This window comes from Vombatus ursinus, unplaced genomic scaffold, assembly GCF_900497805.2.
Source record: "Vombatus ursinus unplaced genomic scaffold, bare-nosed wombat genome assembly UNPS02014945.1, whole genome shotgun sequence".
Taxonomy (NCBI): Eukaryota; Metazoa; Chordata; class Mammalia; order Diprotodontia; family Vombatidae; genus Vombatus; species Vombatus ursinus.
This window is the reverse complement of record NW_020954723.1, coordinates 6,157,702-6,175,958: the sequence shown is the minus strand read 5'-3', so window position 1 is coordinate 6,175,958 and position 18,257 is coordinate 6,157,702. Positions and strand designations below refer to the sequence as shown.

General features: G+C 38.0%; 1 protein-coding gene across 5 annotated transcripts in view; it reads right to left on the bottom strand.

The window, feature by feature from the left end:
- Positions 1 to 18,257, bottom strand: part of FOXN3 (forkhead box N3) — a 453,536-nt gene that overhangs the window by 265,804 nt on the left and 169,475 nt on the right. Inside the window, exon 2 of one of the 5 annotated variants that reach the window (XM_027844686.1) lies at positions 4,388 to 4,428. The exons of the other annotated variants lie outside the window; for them this stretch is intronic. The gene's annotated coding sequence lies outside the window, so the exon portion shown is untranslated. The remainder of the gene's footprint in view (positions 1 to 4,387; positions 4,429 to 18,257) is intronic. 5 annotated transcript variants of the gene reach the window in all.

The window sequence follows — 18,257 nt, the reverse complement described above, 5'->3', positions numbered from 1 at the left end:
AGCTCCTGATTTTCCCAAGGATGACCCAAAGTGACGTCAGGTTTGCTGCAGGGGAAATTGATGGCATCTGAACCATTACAGGCAAAACAGAGAAAAGACTTAAGTTTCAAAATCTTGAGACTTATGCAGTTCGATTTCTAAAATGTCACAGCTCATGGTCAGGAGGACCATTAGGGCTCATCTGACAGTCCAGCTTCTTCAAATTACAGATGAGGAATGTAAGGACCAGAGAGGAAAATGACTTGACCTCAGATTTTCTTCGAACATTCTGTCTAGACCTAACTCTTTTCTTTGGAGGACAGGGAAGAAAAGGAAGAGGAAGAAGACATTTACATAGTGCTTTAAGGTCCCAGACATTATTTCATTCGAGCCTTCCTTACAATAACCCTGTTAAGAAAAACACTACAGATATTAGTAATATCACTTTACAGAAGAAGAAACTGAGGTTCACAGAGATTAAAATAACTTGTCTGTGGTCACAGAACTAGTGTCAGAACCATTATTTAAACCCAGGACTTCCTGAACCTCAGTCCATCACTCTATTAAGCAACATGGCTTCCTCTTATTACCTTCTACCTGGTACCACACCTATGAGGTAACGGATGTAGTAATGTACATTGTAAATCTATACTGGGTACCCCAAATTCTTACAGTGGTTTTAAGTGATTAAAGCTTTTTGGGTGTCCCAAAAGTTTTACTGCTGTTTTTTTAGCCAATAAAGCTTAAAAATGCCTGAAGACTTTTGGAGCACTTTCAGAGCAACTCAATAAACTTGAGTTGCTGTTGCTAACATTAATAAACAAACTAAATCTCCCCTAGTAGGTTGTATGCTCCTTGAAGGTAGGGACTGTGCTTTTTATCTTTCCACTTCTACAGAGTACGGCCCTTAAGAGATGCTTATGCCATGCAATTAGTCCTTGGTCAAATTCTCCATCCAGCACTCTGTTGTACAGCCAAGATTACAGAAAGTGACCTGTCGCTCACACTATTACTAAGTGTGTCTAGCTTGTACCTCAGCAGCATATCTTCTGAAAAGGCTAAGAGTTGCTTTTCTATTCACTAGATTAACTCCTTATGCAAATGTGGAAATCCATAGCCATTAGTTAAATCCATAAACATTCAAAGTGCAAACATACACACACATAAGTGGCAGTGAAGCAATTATCTTAGTAGCACACCAGGGGGATGCTCCTGTCTGAGTCAAATGGCACAGTGTTTTTAAGGGCTTGTGACAGTGGAGAACAATTCCAGGGTTTGATGTATATTTGTTTCATCTCTAAAATGCATTCCAATCTTCATTTCCAGGGCCTGGTGTGCCGTATCTCCCCAGAATTCATCTTTCAGTTGGAACAAAATGCTGTTGAGTAACAAAGAAAATATATTCTATCATGCTTCTTCTCCCATCCACCTCTGTCTCTTTGAAAGTGTGCCCATCTCTTTCAAGAGCCAACTTAAATGTACTTTGGCCAATTCATTTTCCCTTTTTGGGCCTCAATTTCCCTCTTTGGGCCCCAATTTACCCCTCTGTAAAATGGTGGAATAGAACCAAATGAACTATAAGGCCTCTTCCAATTCAGATGTACCATATCTCATGTTTCAACACCTTTTCTGGTTCTGATGGCTTTTATTTTATGTTCTAATGCCCCTACCAGTTCTAACATTCTATGTTCTGAGGTTCCATCAGATTTAACATAATGTTCTATCATGTAACATTCTATGAGTTGAGGTCCCTTCTAGCTATGACATTCTGTGATTCTGTAAACAAAACCAAAGGCTTATAAAAAGTCAATAAGCAAGCACATATTAAACACTCTGTGCCAGGCACTGTGCAAAAGTAATAACAATAATAATAATGATAATGATGAAGATGATGATGATGATGATTTTGATGATATAAAAATAAGAAGAGGAGGAATGACCATATGGATCTCTCTCCTGGAACAGTGGGAATGAGATTGGAAATGTAAACAGGTTGAACAAAGATTCAGATAAATTCTGGGCAACAGATCCATGATGGGTTATCAAGGAAAAAAGAATCACGGTCCAGTGAAAAGAACATTAGATGTGGCCTTGGAGGGGCTAGGTTTAAATCCTGGCTTTGCTTCTTGTTACTGTGACCTTGGACAAGCTACCTAATTTCCCTAGGTCTCAGTTTGCTCATTTGTAACATAACAGAATTGGATTAGATAATCTTTAAGGTTTTGTCCAGCATTAAATCCTATGAAATTTAAGATATATCCTCCGGGAATGCTTCTGTCTTCTCCCTACCAATACCCCTCACCAGATGAAAATGATCTTTTCCCTTCTTCAGACCTCAAAAAATATATATATATACGTAATATATATTTATACACTAATATTCAATTTTACATTATAAATATTTGTATATGAGTCATACAGACCTCCATATACATATATGTATACATACGAAGTTTTAAATTCCACAAAGCAAATGACCTCCATAATTTAATGTTTTTATATTCCTTAGTAGATCTGGGATAGACAGTACAGAAGGAGGAGTTGGGCCCAGAATGGAAAAGAAGGTGAAAAGCAGGCAGAATTGCCTTCAAGAAATTGCAAAGCTCCTCTAATGACCCCAAGCTTCCTATGAAAGTGAAGGCCTATCTTTTTAATACTAATATTTTACTGGTGTTGCTACATGGCAGCAAGACAAGGAATACCACTGCCTCCAAAAGACTAAAAAATGATTATCCTAACAGAGCGCAATGGATAAACATGTGGTGGATGTGAGCAGGCTGCAGCCTATAACCAAATACTATCTCATTCGATTTCTTAGAAGAAGGTGAATACTGATACTTGTACAATGTTGGGGAAAAAAAAGCAGTTAATAGTAAAAATCTGCTACTAATAACAATAGCTAACATTTATATAGCACTTCAACGTTTGCAAAGCTTCTCATAAATATCTCATTTCATCTTCACGGAACCTGGTGAAGGTAGTTGCTTTTTAAAAAAAATTTATCCCCACTTTACTGATAAAGAAACAGAGGCAAAGGTTAAGCAACTCGCCCAGGGTGACACGGAGGCCAGTTCTGAATGCAATTCTGTCCAGACTCCAGGTTCAATGCTCTATCCACTGCGCCACCTAGCTGCCTCAAGTCTCTAGCATATTGGGTGAACTCCCTATGGCAAACTCTGGGAAGGACATGGTCTAGAGCTGCCCATAGAGAGATGAATAAATTGGGTGGTAATCTGCATTGGATCCCAGATCCATAGATTTGATAGATCCCTCAAAGAATTTACATTCTACTGTGGGTAACAATGTAGACATAAATAATTTACAGACAGAACTTAAAACAAGATAAATGGGCAGGACGGTACTAGCAACTGGAGAGGATCAGGAAAAGGCTCACAAAGGTATCATATCTTGAAGACTGTTTTGAAGGAAATAAGGTACAATTCCAGGCCAGTGCAATAGTTTAGGATTCATTCCTGGAATGGGCTCCCTTTCCATATTCATTTATTGCAATACCTTCCTTTCTCAAATTCTAACTCAGTTCTCCAGTTCTCCCAAGAAACCTTTCCTGATTTACAGTAAGAAGGGTCTCTCACTCCTCTAACTTCTCATGGCACTTTTCCCAGGCCTAAATCTCTTCTCTGACTAGAATATATATATTCTTTAAGAGAAGGGTCTGTGTCATATCAATCCTCTTATCCCCAGAGCCAAGCACAAAGTAAATGTTTAAGACATTTCTATTAAATTAAATTAGCTTGCTCAAAGTCCATTAGATTGTGAACTCCTTTGAGGGCATGGATTATCTTTTGCCTCTTTTTGTATCCCCAGGGCTTACTTAGCACAGTACCTGGCACAGAGTAGGCCCTTAATAAATGTTTACTGACAACTAGTTAGCTAGTGGTATAATGAACTAAATCTCAGCTTTGCTACTTGCTCTCAGACTCAAATTCAGGTCTCTTTGCACTAATTTTTTTTAAATGGTATTTAATAGTGCTTCAATATTCAGTATTTGCCTCAGAAAACTGATGCAAAGATAGGTTAAGTGACCTACTCAGGGACATAGAGCAAGTAAGTATCTGAGGCATGATTCAAACTCAGTTCCTCCTTACACCAAGTCTAGCATTCTACATACACATTGTACCACCTAAGCACCTACAGATCAGCCTTTGCGAGTCATGTAAACAAGTCTAAAATACTGAGAAATACTTAATAAAATAAACAAAAATACAATAGAACATTGATAATGTTAATATGTGGTTTATATAGTTTATACAGTCAATACGCACAGGGATCCTTTCATATGATTTATATTTCTATTTTAGTTTAACATGCCTGGTTTAAAGAACTCTAAAATTTCCATTAAAAAAATTCAACCAATAATTTCAATAAAATAGCAAGATATAAAACATACCCACAAAACTCATCAGCCTTTTTGTATATCACCAACAAAACCTAGCAGGGAGAGATAGAAAAAAAGAAATTACCTATAATATAACTAGCAAATATAAAAAATATATGGGAACCCATCTACCAAGACATAAACAAGAATTATACAAATAAAAAAATACTCTTTAATTCTAGGAATAAAGACAAATAATTGGAGACAGATGAATCGCTCATGGTTGTGCCATGCCAATATTATAAAATGTCAATACTACCTAATTTATTGATAGATTTAGTGCTGTACCAACCCAGCTCCCTGAGCATTACTTTAAAGAATTAGAAAAATAGCAAAATTCATCTGGAGAAACAAAAGGTTAAGAATCTCAAGTTACATAATGAAAAACAGAGGGAAGAAAGAGACCCTAAATGTATCAAATCTCAAACTATACTACAAAGCAGTAATCATCCAAGCTATTTGCTACTTGTTTAAAAAAACAGAATAGTTGATCAATAAAACAAATTAGGTACTGAAGACCCAGAAGCAATCACATACAGTAGCATGGTATTTAATAAAAATGCAGACTCATACTACTGGAATAATGACTTACTATTTGACAAAAACTTCAGGGAAAATTGGAAAACAGTCTATCAGAAATTAGGTATAGAATAACATCTCACATCATATACCACAAAAAGCTACAAATGGATAAAGGACCTACATATAAAAGGTCATTTTATAAATGAACTGGAAAAGCAGAAATGAAGATAGCTCTCAGTACTATGGCTGAGAGAAGAGCTCTTGACTATTCAAGATAGACTGTAGAAAATAATATTGACGAGAAGAAAAAATCGACAATTTTCATTACATAAAATTGAAAAACTTTCACATAAACAAAAGAAGGTCAACATTTGGGGAAAAAATATTTGCAGCAAATTTCTTTGTTAAAAGTCTGATACCCAAGATACATAAGGAACTTTTACAAATATATAACAACAGCAGTCATTTCCCAATAAATAAATGGTCAAAGGATATTAACTCAGCGAAGAAATTCAATCTATCGACAACCATAGGAAAAAATGCTCTACATCAATAATGGCACTGTTGCTGGCATCTTAATTCACACTATGAATTGTAAAGGAAGTGGGTCAAAAAGAAAGTTCAGGTCTGTGGTTTATTTGCTAAGACACACTCAGCCACCTACAAAGACCTTATTCTACAGCCATTATAGAGTAAATCTTTGGTCTATGTCAAGGCCAGATCCCACCCAGTCAAATTAAACCTGTTCCTCCTCCTCCAGATGACAGCAGCATCAGGGCAGAATTTCCGCTTTTACTGGTGCCCTAAGAAAAACAAGCCTTCCCAGATCCACCATGGATGAAAAATGAAGACGGGCTTTAGTGGGGAAAGGAATAGGCATTTATTAAGCCCTTATTATGTGTCCAACACTGTGCTAAACACTTTACAAATAATATCTCATTTGATTCAAAAACCTGTGTGGTAGGTATTATTATTTTACAGTTGAGGAAACTGAGACAGAGAGTAAATAAGTAACCTGTCCAGGGTCACACAGCAAGTAAGCATTTGAGGCGTGATTTGAACTTAGGTTCTCTTTTTTATTTTGTTTTGTTTTATTTTAATTTAATTTAATTTAATTTAATTTTTTCCTTAGGTCCTCCTTAATCCATGCCCAACACACTCTGGGTCACTTAGCTACCTCTCATCCAATCTTTAGGCTTGGAAACGGCCCATACCTGAGAAAAATGACAATTCCAGAGGTTTTCTAGGGTTTTGCCTCAATAATTTTATTGTAAAATTTCCCCCCTACCAAAATCATTTCCTTTGTCTCACTCCACCTTCAAACCCAATGGGACTGCTTGCCATTCCCAATACATAACATTCCATCTCTCTGCTTTATAAATGCTAGCTAGCTACTATGCCAAACTCCCTATGAAAACTGCTTGATGGCAAGGACTATTTATTGTTTTTTGGATTTCCAGGGACCAGAACAGAATCAGGAAAATAACAGGCACTTAATAAATAAATAAACGAGTATTGAATAAACGATTTATGAGGAAGGGTCAGCATTGGTTCCAGATTTAATCTAAACAGGAAGGACTAACTACTGCTCAATGTTTTTAACACCTACCAGGGACAGCTCCTTAGTTACAATGACCAACTAACCCCCCAATAACTGTAAAATCAGAAAGAAAAGATGAGTCTATCCAAAAAGAGAAGACGAGTCTGAGGAAAGAAGCCTAGTGCCTAGCATAGAAGAGGTCCTATGGCAGCCCTGGGATTGCCCCGCAGTTAGTACACATCCAGGATGTTGCCCAGTCATCTGATGACTTCTCTTCTGACACTGTCCTTCTTCTTTCCTCTTTGTACAGGACTAACTCAAGGAAGAGCTCCCAAACTTTCCCAAACTTTCAACACAGATTGTAGTCCTGGTTCACTATCTCTGCTGTTAGTCTTCCTTTACTGCATTCCCATTACTTCTTAATAAAGTTGTGTTGTATAGTAGAGAAGTACACCAAACCTGGTCGTGGAGTCAAAAGACCTGGGTTCAAATCCCACTTCTGATACAGCCTTACTACATCTGTAACCCTGGGCAAGTCACTTAACTGGGCCTTGGTTTCCTCATCTGTCAAATTAGGAGGTTGGACTCCATGAACACAATGTCCCCTCCAGCTCAAAATCTATTATCCCATGAGCCTATTGTCCTTTTACTCCTAATGGGACAGTTCCCACTTTCCATTTACACAAACTGGAGGTGTTCCTCAAGGCCTAACTCATTTCCCACCCCATCCACGAAGCTACACACAGAATCATTGAATTTAAGCCCTGGAAGGGAACTTAAAAGTCATCTGGTTCAATTTTCATTTTACAGGCAAGAAAATAGAGGCCCAAAGAGATTAAGGAATTTACTCAAAGCTACATAATTAGGTGCAGGATTAGTACTAGAAATCAAGTCACCTAACCTCAGATCAACACAGGGTGTCACAAAAGTCTTAACCCAATTTTAAGCTACAAAAGCACAATTTTCAGGTTTAGTGGCTTAGAACTGCAGTAAGACTTTTTCCTGCACTTTCCTGTTCTTCTCTGAATTCCTTTTGTTTTTGTTTTTAATTTTTATTTATTTATTTGGCTAGGCAATGGGGTTAAGTGATTTGCCCAGGGTCACACAGCTGGTAAGTGTTTTGTGTCTGAGGTCGGATTTGAACTCAGGTCCTCCTGAATCCAGGACCAGTGCCACCTAGCTGCCCCTGAATTCCTTTTGCAGGCAGCTCAGGAGCACAGTGGCTAGAGGACTGGGCCTAAATGGAAGAAGACCTGAGTTCAAATTTAGCCTCAGACAGTTACTATCTCTATAACCCTGGGCAAGTCACTTATCCTCTGTCTGCCTCAGTTTCCTCAACTATAAAACAGGGACAGTACCTGAACCTACCTGCCAGGGTTGTTGTTCAATCTTTCAGTTGTGTCCTCCAGACCCCATCTGGGGTTGTCTTGGCAGAGGTACTGGAGTGGTTTGTCTTTTCCTTCTCCAGCTCATTTTACAGACGAGGAAACTAAGGCAAAGAGGGTTAAGTGACTTGCGCAGGGTCACACAGCTAGTAATTGTCTGAGGCCAGATTTGAATTCAAGGAAGATGAGTCTTTCTGATGCCAGGCCCAATGCTCTATCCCAGAGTTGTTATGAGAGTCAGATGAGATACTTGTAAAGAGCTTAGCAAGGTGCCTGGCACCTAGCAGAGGCTTTAAAAATGCTTTGTTTCATTTCCTTCTGCAATTATTGCTTATTATCACCAAATTTAGCATTAAATTCAAATGTTCTTGTTTTATTCTCCAAATGATTCCTGCACTGGTCTTTGTTCATCAAAAACTTCTTAACCTTTTCAAGAGACTTGATTTCTTTTTCCTAGGGCACCTGATAAAATGTTAAGTAAATGGTAATTGTTCAGTGATACCTGTGATGAACTAGTAGTAAGAACTCACGTTTATGCAATGTTTTAACATGTATAATGTACTTCACTAAATAATAACAATTGTTGTTATGTTACTTAGTCATTTCAGTGGTGTGTGACTCTTTGAGAGCCCATTTGGGATTTTCTTGGCAAAGATACTGGTGTGCTTTGCCATTTCCTTCTGCAGCTCATTTAACAGATGAGAAAGTTGAAGCAAACAGGGTGGAATGACTTGCCCAGGGTCACAGTTAGAAAGTGTCTAAGGCTGGATTTGAACTCAGGTCTTCGTGACTACAGGGCCTGCACTCTATCCGCTGCACCTCCTAGTTGCCCATTTAATAACAATAATAGCTAACATTTATATAGCACTTACTATGTTCCAGGCACTGTGCTAAGCACTTTACAAATACTGTAAATCTGGACTGAGTCCAGATTTAAACTCAGGTCTTTCTAACTCCAGGTCCTGGTTCAATCCACTTTGACACCTGGCTACCATCAGTTAGCAGGACAATAGTCCTGTGAGGTAGACACAGAAAACATTGATGAGAGAAGTTGTTGGAAAAGTTATACTGAATACCATTTGACAATAGGCGTATCACTGAACAGGGGAAGATCATCATTTGGGTTAATGCTACCATAATGTTGTTTAAGGGGTAGCTAGGTGGCATAGGGGATAGAGCACTGGGCCTGGAGTCAGGAAGACCTGAGTTGAAATGTGGCCTCAAACACTTACTAGCTGTGTGACCCTGGGCAAGTCACTTAACCCCAATTGCCTAACAAAACCAACCAAACAAAAAACACTATATATATATATATATGATATTTTATAGCATTATGTAGTATTTTTTATGTAAGGAGAGCAGGTAGAACATTGTTCCTACTTTTCTGTATTCCCTATGATCTAACGCACAGAGCTTCGTACACGGTACATGCTTAGTAAATGTTCATTGAAAAATTCACACTAAGACACAGGACAGTTTATCAGATGGCGTGCTAGGATTGGAATCGGGAAGACCTTGCTTCAAAATCACCACCTTTAACTTAAGTGTGGGGTCAAGTCCTTTAATCTCTATGTATCCCAGGACTTAACTGGTAGAGGGAGTTCCCACAGGATAGAAGGGAGTTTCTACCCTGCCACACCAGGATTTCCCCATACCCAGGGAATCATAGAGTGCTTGAATTCTCTCCAAGGACCCTAAGGTGTCATGTGGGGGAAATGTACCTTGGGCATGTCAAGGCACTAGGGAGACGTAATACTCTGAAGAGGCATCATGGTGGGAGTAGAAAAAAGATGGCACTCCAATCAAAAGACCTTGGTTCAAATCCTGTCACTAGCCAGCTCTTACTAGCAATGTTATCAAACCTCTAAAAGTCTCAAACGTAAAATAAAAGAAAGTAATATTTGCATTACCTAAAATGATTATTATAGAGTTCAAAAGACATATTGGAAATAAGTCATTGCACTGCATGTATACACACACACACACACACACACATGTCTATCTCAGAAAGTATTGTGAGCACTTTGGTCCTTTACCTTCTAAATCTTATTCTTAATCAGTAACATTTATTTAGCACCCTGTAGTCTTTGGCACTATCCTACACAGTCTAAGCCCTATCCAAGTTAAACAGACATTTTATGGTCTATACTTCCTAATAACTAACATATTAAAATAATACAGATCCCCCAAATCCAGTTAAAAAACCTACGCTATAAAGAGAACAATAGAACAAATTTACAGATCTCATTTTTAAGCATTTCCCTCCCAAACCCTCATTGGACATAACTAGTTTATATTCCCCTGGAGTTAAGTGTTTTTCTTTCTCTTACATTTTAGCTTTGTAAAAACTAAAGAAAATTCTCCTCTAACAAATACTTTAATTTTCCATAATTTTCTAAGAATTCTTGAAAGATTACTCTGTCTGGGTATGGGGAATTTGGTAAGCAGATCAAGGTGGGAGCCAGGTGGTACTGTGGATTGAGTGCCAGGCCTAGAGACAGAAAGATCTGAGTTCAAATCAGGCCTCAGACATTCTTGGGTTGTGTCATCCTGGGCAAGTCATTTAACCTCTATTTGCCTGTTTCCTCAACTGTAAAATGGTGACAATAATAGCATCTACCTCACAGGACCCATCACCATAGATGAAGTGAAGCCAGTGTGTGTGAGGATCAAAGGAGATAATATTTGTAAAAACCACTTAGCATAGTGCCCAGGACCTACATATATTAAGTCTTAATCCCTTCACCCATGTCACTTAAGTGCTAAGTGCCCCCTGGCAACTCTTGTCAATCTGCTGTGGCAAATGGAGTTTCCTATAGCTGGATCAATGAGATCACAAATGTAGACCAAAAAAATAAAAATTCCTATCCCAGATCAAATCCTACTGGGTTTTTTTCTCTCGTTGTGTTTTGTTTTTGTTTTTCAAATGACCAAGAATTGGTTTAGAAGCACAGAACTTTAGACTGCATTTTCTTAAAGAGCTCAGAATAGGACACAGAAGTAAATAAGATTTTTATTTGCTTTTTATTATTTATTTTTATTATTGTTATCATGTTATTTGAGACTCTATTTAGACAGTTTATATAAAGTATTTTGTGAACGTCAAAAAGCTAAACAAATGTCAGTTGCCACTATTATTGTTGATGATATTGTTAATACGTTGTACCCAGGCTTTTTTCTTAAGCTATTTCTCAGTTTGTGGTTTAACATATTGTTTCATTCTATGTTTTTGTTGGTCTTTTGTAAGTTTAGAATAGAAACTTTACTTAAACATCTAAGTAGCTGTGGGGTTTTTTTTTTGTTTGTTTTTTAAGGAATACATTTTCTTAAAGTAAATGACAATCACCTCATAATGGTTCAGTCAACCGTGTGCTGGAGATTGCCCTTGTAAAAAATATTCATTCCTATGTAGGAGTCAGGTGGGATATGCTAAATACATTGGCAATTAGCTTTTTAAGACATTTTATTTTTAAACCTACCTTTTCCTCTCAGGGGAAGGATACCTGCCATCGCCAGCACCACTTCCGACAATATGAAAGTGACCTCAATGTTAATGGAGTAGCACATCACCGGAGAACTCCTTCTCCAATAACAGGTCATTACAAAGGAGAGCAGATATGAGGGAACTTTGTTACTGGTCAGTTATTTCAGTCATGTACGATTTTTCATGACCCCGCTTGGGGTTTTCTTGGCAAAGATACTACAGTGGTTTGCCTTTTCCTTCTCCAGCTCATTTTACAGATGACAAAACTGAGGCCCACAGGGTTAAGTGACTTGCCCAGAGTCACACAGTTGTACCAACTTGGTTGTTATGAAAGAGACAGTGAATTGCAAACTTTAAACTCATAGAGGTATGAGTTACCATTAATGATGATGAGTTAGTTACCTTATTGTCATATGTTTCAGAGTGTTATCATATACAGAGTATATATCTATGTATACATATATAAACATATAATATATACATATATACACACACATATATATTATTTACTAGGATCATGGGATTGGAATTGATTTAGAATTGGAATAGATCTTAGAGGTCATTCAGTCCAATGCTTTTCTCATTTTACAAAAGAAGAAATTGAGACTATATTAATACAGTCCCTAGCTCTTCTGTTTAATACATCTGAATGTAAACCTCAAGAAAATCCTATAGAGACAATCACATATTATGGAAGCTCCCTCATCTGGCCTCCAACACTTACTAGCTGTGTGACCCTAGGCAAGTCACTTAACTCTGTTTGCCTCAGTTCCTCCTCTATAAAATAAGCTGGAGAAGGAAATGGCAAACCACTCTAATATCTTTGCTAAGAAAACCCCACATGGGGTCACAAAGAGTCAGACAAGACAAAGGACTGAACACAAGTACAGCTATTCTCACTTTACAAATAGGGAAACCAAAGCTCACAAAGGTAAGTGATTTTTCCCCAAGGTTGCACAACTCCAAAAGGGATGGCAGTGAGACTCCAATTCAGGTCTCTGAGTCCAGCACTCTATTTTTTATACCATCCTACCTCTCAATTAAAGAATATATCTGAATTTGGCAAGTCTGAAGGATTTCCCTTGAATTATCTGCCCACAAACTGATCAATCCGTCAAGACCTTTTACAACCAAGAGTAAAAGTATTACAGATTAGTAGCTGGGAACTGAGGTATAGGTTATGGCCAAAGAACAAAATAAATCAGGTACCCTAATTGAAACAACTGAATTTCCCAATCACGGGTATAATTGGCCTGTAACATGCAAGACTCTTCAGCTTTCCAATTAAAATTTCATCACATCTAACCTGATTTTCTATTCCTTCTCACCCACCCACTATTACTAACCAGGGCCTTCAGAAGCAGAAAGGAGAGAGGACCCTGAAAGCCCAGGAGGATAAGGGAAAGCCGTCAGAAGTCTTGCCTGTGCTTTTGAAGCCCTCTAGGTCACAGCTTAAACAATATTGGCCTAACCAGTTATGAGTCATACTAGCACAGATTTAAAGCTGGGAATGACCTTAGAAATTATAGAGTTCTTAAAGTGGGATCACTGAACTTGCTTTCTTTTCTAAAAAAATATTTTTATAACTCTTTCAATAAAATCTGTTTTCCTTTGAGCTCCTATGTATTTTATACATTTAAAGAGGATGTTCTAAGAAAGGGTCCTTAGGCTTTGCCAGACTGCCAAAAGGGTCCACGACACACAAAAAAGGTTAAAAAATCCTGATCTAATCTGGCTACTTTTCACAAATGAAGAAATTCAGGTCCAGAGATGATGGATAAATTGCCCTAGATCATATAAGGTATTAAGTGGCAGGGTAAGGATTTGAATTCAGGTCCACTGACTCCAAAGCCAGCTTTCTATCCATTATATTAACCTTTTATTTGGAAATGAGAATTTGTGCATATGAGTTCTATTCCTATTAATGTTACATGGTGTATCACAATGAAAGTATTTTCATCTCTACCTCCATTTTAAAAATCCCATCCCAGTCTAATCCAACCATTTGTTAGAAGCCTACTACAGGTAACACACTATGTGCTAGCTGTTTACAAGTTCACAAAGAAAAAATTTAAAAATGGACCCTGCCCTCAAGAAGCTTACATTCTACTGTGAGAATATAACATACGAGCATATTAGTAAACATGTTAATTTATCAAGGAAGGAGACTGGACTAGCAACTAAAGGGATCAGTAAGGGTTTTGAATAGGTGTAACCTGACAAAATGGGGTTAGACATCCCTTCCCATCTCAGTGGTGGCAATAAACTGGATGGCAGTAATGTGATAAAATTAGCTCAAGTCCAAATCAATCTTCTTTGAACTGATATTTGCAAATGGGATTCTCCTTGTTCATCAGTCAATTCTTCCTTCTTCTTTTCCCCACAGAACGACACCCTCCCCCAATCCCCTTTACTGTCTGGTTTCCTTGAGTTTCTGGGCTTTCTGGCCCTCACCCTCAGACATTTGTTTCTCAAATTCCTGCTGCTCCTCAGTACACTTCTCTGGTGCCAGATGAAATGGTTTCTGAAATATGGGACCATTAAGGCCCTCTAAAGTTGTCTTTTCTTTTTCTGTTTCGACATCGATCTTCTGGAACCAAGAGTGCATCCACTCTGAATTTTAATGCTGTACATTGTTGCCCTGTTTCTGCTTTCTTTAGTAGGAATCACCCCCCTGCAAATTTTCCCACATTTCCCTGAATTCCTCATGTTTATGGTCAATAATATTTCACTGCGTTCATATACCACATTTTTTCAGCTGCTCTTCCAATCGATGGATTCTCATTTTATTTTTATTTTTATTTTTATTTTTTTTGCTGCTACAAAAATGACTTCAAATATTCTGGCATAAATGGGATTTTTGGTGGGGGGGATGTCACTGACTTTTTTGGACTGCTGGGTCAAAGGTTACAAATTGGTTAGCAACTTCTTTCACATAATGCCAAATGGCTTCCTAGAATAATCAGAACAATTCACAGCTCTACCAACAGTGTATTAGTGTTACTTATCTTCTCACAGCCCCCCAACACTTGACTACTTCTGTCTTTAGTCATCTTTACCAGTGTAATAAAGTGTGAAGTAAAACCTCACCCTATGTGATTGGAAAAAGCATTCACTTCCTATAAGCTAAGTAAGGAGCATGCCAAAGAAATCTGCACACTTGCAAATCCAATAGATTCTTCTGAGTATTTCCTCAGAATGCCCAGCCCTTCTGGACAAATAGCATCCCCATAGAGATCTGTATGTAGCATGCTGGCATCATCTATGCCTTATTCACCTTTTCTATAAATATCAGCAATTAAAACTGAATAGCCAAATCAGCAGAACCAGAACAGTGTACGTCACAGCTGGAAAGAAGAAAAGAAGACAACAAAACCAGAGAAAAAAGAATTTCAGACACTCCTAGAAGGGAACATAGGGGAAAAAATACTCATTTTTTTCTTTGCTTGTTAGTTATTATTTGTAATTCGTTTGTTTCTGCTTTGTTGAACTCTGGGGGTTTATGGAGATTTTTTTAAAAAGTTTGTATACTTTTAAAAAATTTAATTTAATTTTTCTCCATCAAGGAAAATTGCCCTGCTCTCTCTCCTACCTTCTCCTCCCACCCTCGTTATTGAGAAAAGAAAAACAAAACCTCTGTTACAAACATGTATAGTCAAGTAAAATGAATTCCTGTATCAAAATAAAAAAAAATGTGTCTCAATCTTCACTCTGAGTCCATCACCTCTGTGTCAGGACATAAGTAGCCTGTTATCAGAGTCCTCTGGCATCACAGATGGTCATCGCTCAGAGTTCCTAAGTTTTTCAAAGTTGTTTGTCTTTATGAGATTTCACTCATTGTTGATCTATCTGGTTGTTCATTTTTGTTGATGATTATTAAATTTATAACTGACAAATTATTTCAAGTAAGGAGATAAGATGAGGAGGAAGAGGAAGCGGAGGAAAAGGAGGAGGAAGAGAAGAAAAGAAAGAAACAAATTAAATCAAAATTATCAATTAAATTAAATAAGTTAAATAATATGTAATTAAGATAATTGGGACAAATAAAATTTATATAAATAAAATTAATTTACCTTCCATAATTATTTTTCCTTTTTCTTCCCACATAAAATGAGTGAAGTAAAATCTAAATGAATTTATCTATCACAAGCTTTCCGGTTGACTGCCCACCACCACCACACCTGGGTTTTCTTCCTGGAAGGCTTTAGGAAGCCATTTGTTCAAACAGCTACTGAGCTCGTTCCATACCCTGGTTCTGGCAGGGGAATGATTGGCCCATACCCTTTGTGTGGCTGGCCCTCATTATGAAACTTGAAGTTTCTCCAAAGTAAGAAACTCTCAAATCTATGTGCTTTCTCTTTCCGTTGGTCTCTCGGAGGAAGTATGTTGATGGATCTAAACAGCTGCTACCTACAAAGACATTCCTTGTATTGACACCCATATTTAATCACCCTTATTCTTTCAATCCCTCCTGACCCCTCATTCTATAGACCACTACTTCTTTCCTCCCTTCCCCCTGCTCCCTCCACCATCTGCCTCAGACCAGGAAAACCGGCTTAAGAGAGAACTCTTTAGTTCCTTTGAAGAAGCAGAGAGAAGGAGAAGAGGAGGGAAACAGAAGTTTGTGAGAGCAAAGAAGTTTCTCTCTTCTCCAACAACAAGTCAAGAAAATTGGATTCATATCCTACATTTCCCATAGAATAACTCACATTACTTGCCTTCCTTTTACTTCCTCTACAATGGCACTCTTTCCCCTTCTTCCTAGTTCAGAACTATAGCTAATAACTTTGATGTTTGGGTCAAGTGGAAATGGAAGGAATATCAAATTTGAAATCGTAAAAACTTGGTTCAAATCAAATCCTCTTCGACTCACTACCTGGAGCAACAATGACCAAGTCATGTAACCACTCTGGGTTACTCATTTTAAAGGTTTACTCATTTTAAAAAGTTTGCTCATCTTAAAAATAATAGGGTTGGATAAGATAATCTCTAAGGCCTCTTCTATGAACCTTTTGGGCAAAAATAGAGGAAGAAGAAAATCATTCTATGTCTTTTTGATACACATATAATTTCATATTTAATAGTTTTTGAAGGAAAAATCATCTTGGCATCCAAACTTTCTCTCAGACTCACAGTCACATCACAAAGACACCAGGTTTTTGTGGACCACAAGTTGGGGAAATATTAATCAAGCTTCACTGTCTACCATCAAGAAATTTCACTATGTAACCTGTCACCGAGCATTTTCACAGCAGTCGAAAGCTGAAAAGAACATAGGTGTTCAAAAAAACCATGTCCTGGTTTTACTACAATTTGAACAAAACAGAATTCAGTTAAGCCTGAAATGCCAAGATGCAAAGCTGACATTTGGAATCCATCCAGTTGGGGGTGGGGGAGAGAGGAGGGCATCTTTTACAAGATGTTCTTCAACTTAAATTGAACCAGTGGAAGAGTTCTCACATTCACCACACCAAACTCAGAATTCAGCCAACCAAAGGCAGGGATTTGGTATCTATAGCAAATATCCCTTATGTTCAGAATTATGGAGCAAACTCCCAATGGACAGGACTCCTGGGGGGTGGAATATAACTGGACAGCAGTTAAGGCCCATGGTGGTAGAGTATAACAAACTCCTATTTTTATATATTTATTTATATAATAAATATATAATAAAATCCTATTTATATAAACTTTAAGTTTACACTTTCTCTCATTCTCTCTCTTTTTTAAAAACTGTAATTATAATTATCCCCATTTTACAGATGAGAAAATTGAGGTCTAGGGAGATGAAGTTATTTGCCCAAGTTCACAAAAGTAGAAAGTTACAAAGCCTTTTGGAAATCATCAAGTTTAGTCCCTTTATTACGGCAGCTGGGTGGCACAATGGATAGAGCACTAGGCCTGGAGTCTGAAAGACCCGAGAGCAAATTCAGCCTCAGATACTAACTAGCTGTGTGACCCTGGGCAAGTCAGTTAACCTCTGTCTGCTTCAATTTTATCAACTGTGCAATGAGGATAATAAAAGCACCTACCTCCCTGGGTTGTTATGAGCATCAAATGTGATATTTGTTTAGTACAGTGCCTGGCACACTGGGCACTATATAAATGTTAACCAGCTATTATTCATATTACAGATGAGGAAACTGGGGCTAGAAAAACAAAGTATAATGCGGTGTGGCATAAAGAGTATAGGATTTGAGGGGCAGCTAGGTGGCGCAGTGGATAGAGCACCGGCCCTGCAGTCAGGAAGACCTGAGTTCAAGTCTGGCCTCTGACCAAACACTTGACACTTATTAGGTGTGTGACCCTAAGCAAGTCACTTAACCCCAACTGCCTTAAAAAAACAAAAAGAGTATAGGATTTGGAAACAGAGGACCCAGATCTAGATCCTTGCCCTGCTGCCTACTACTACATGATTTCAGGCATATCATTTGACATTACCCTTAGATTTCTCCATTTCTCAAAGAGGGCTGTATCTGCTGACATCTCAGACTCTCACAGCTCATAATCTATGATTACATGATTCCTCCTCTGAGCATATTCTAAGAGGAAGCTCAGGTGGGACAGTGGGTAGAGAGATGAGCCTAGAGTCAGGGAGATCTAAGTTCAAATCCAGCCTCAGACACTTAATAGCTATGTGACCCTGGACAAGTCACTTAACCCTGTTTACCTCAGTTTCTTCATCTGTAAAATGAACTGGAGAAGGAAATGGTAAACCACTTCTGTATCCTTGCCAAGAAAACCCCAAACGGGATCACAAAGAGTCAGACACGACTCTAACAATTGAAGAACAATAATAGACCCTGGATAAGTCACTTGACCTCTGTCTGCCTCTGTTTCTTCAGTCGTAAAATGAGGATAATAATAGCATCTACCTCCCAAGGCTGTTGAGAGGATCAAATGTGATAATATTTGGAAAGTGTCTGGCATACTGTAAGTGTTTAATAAATG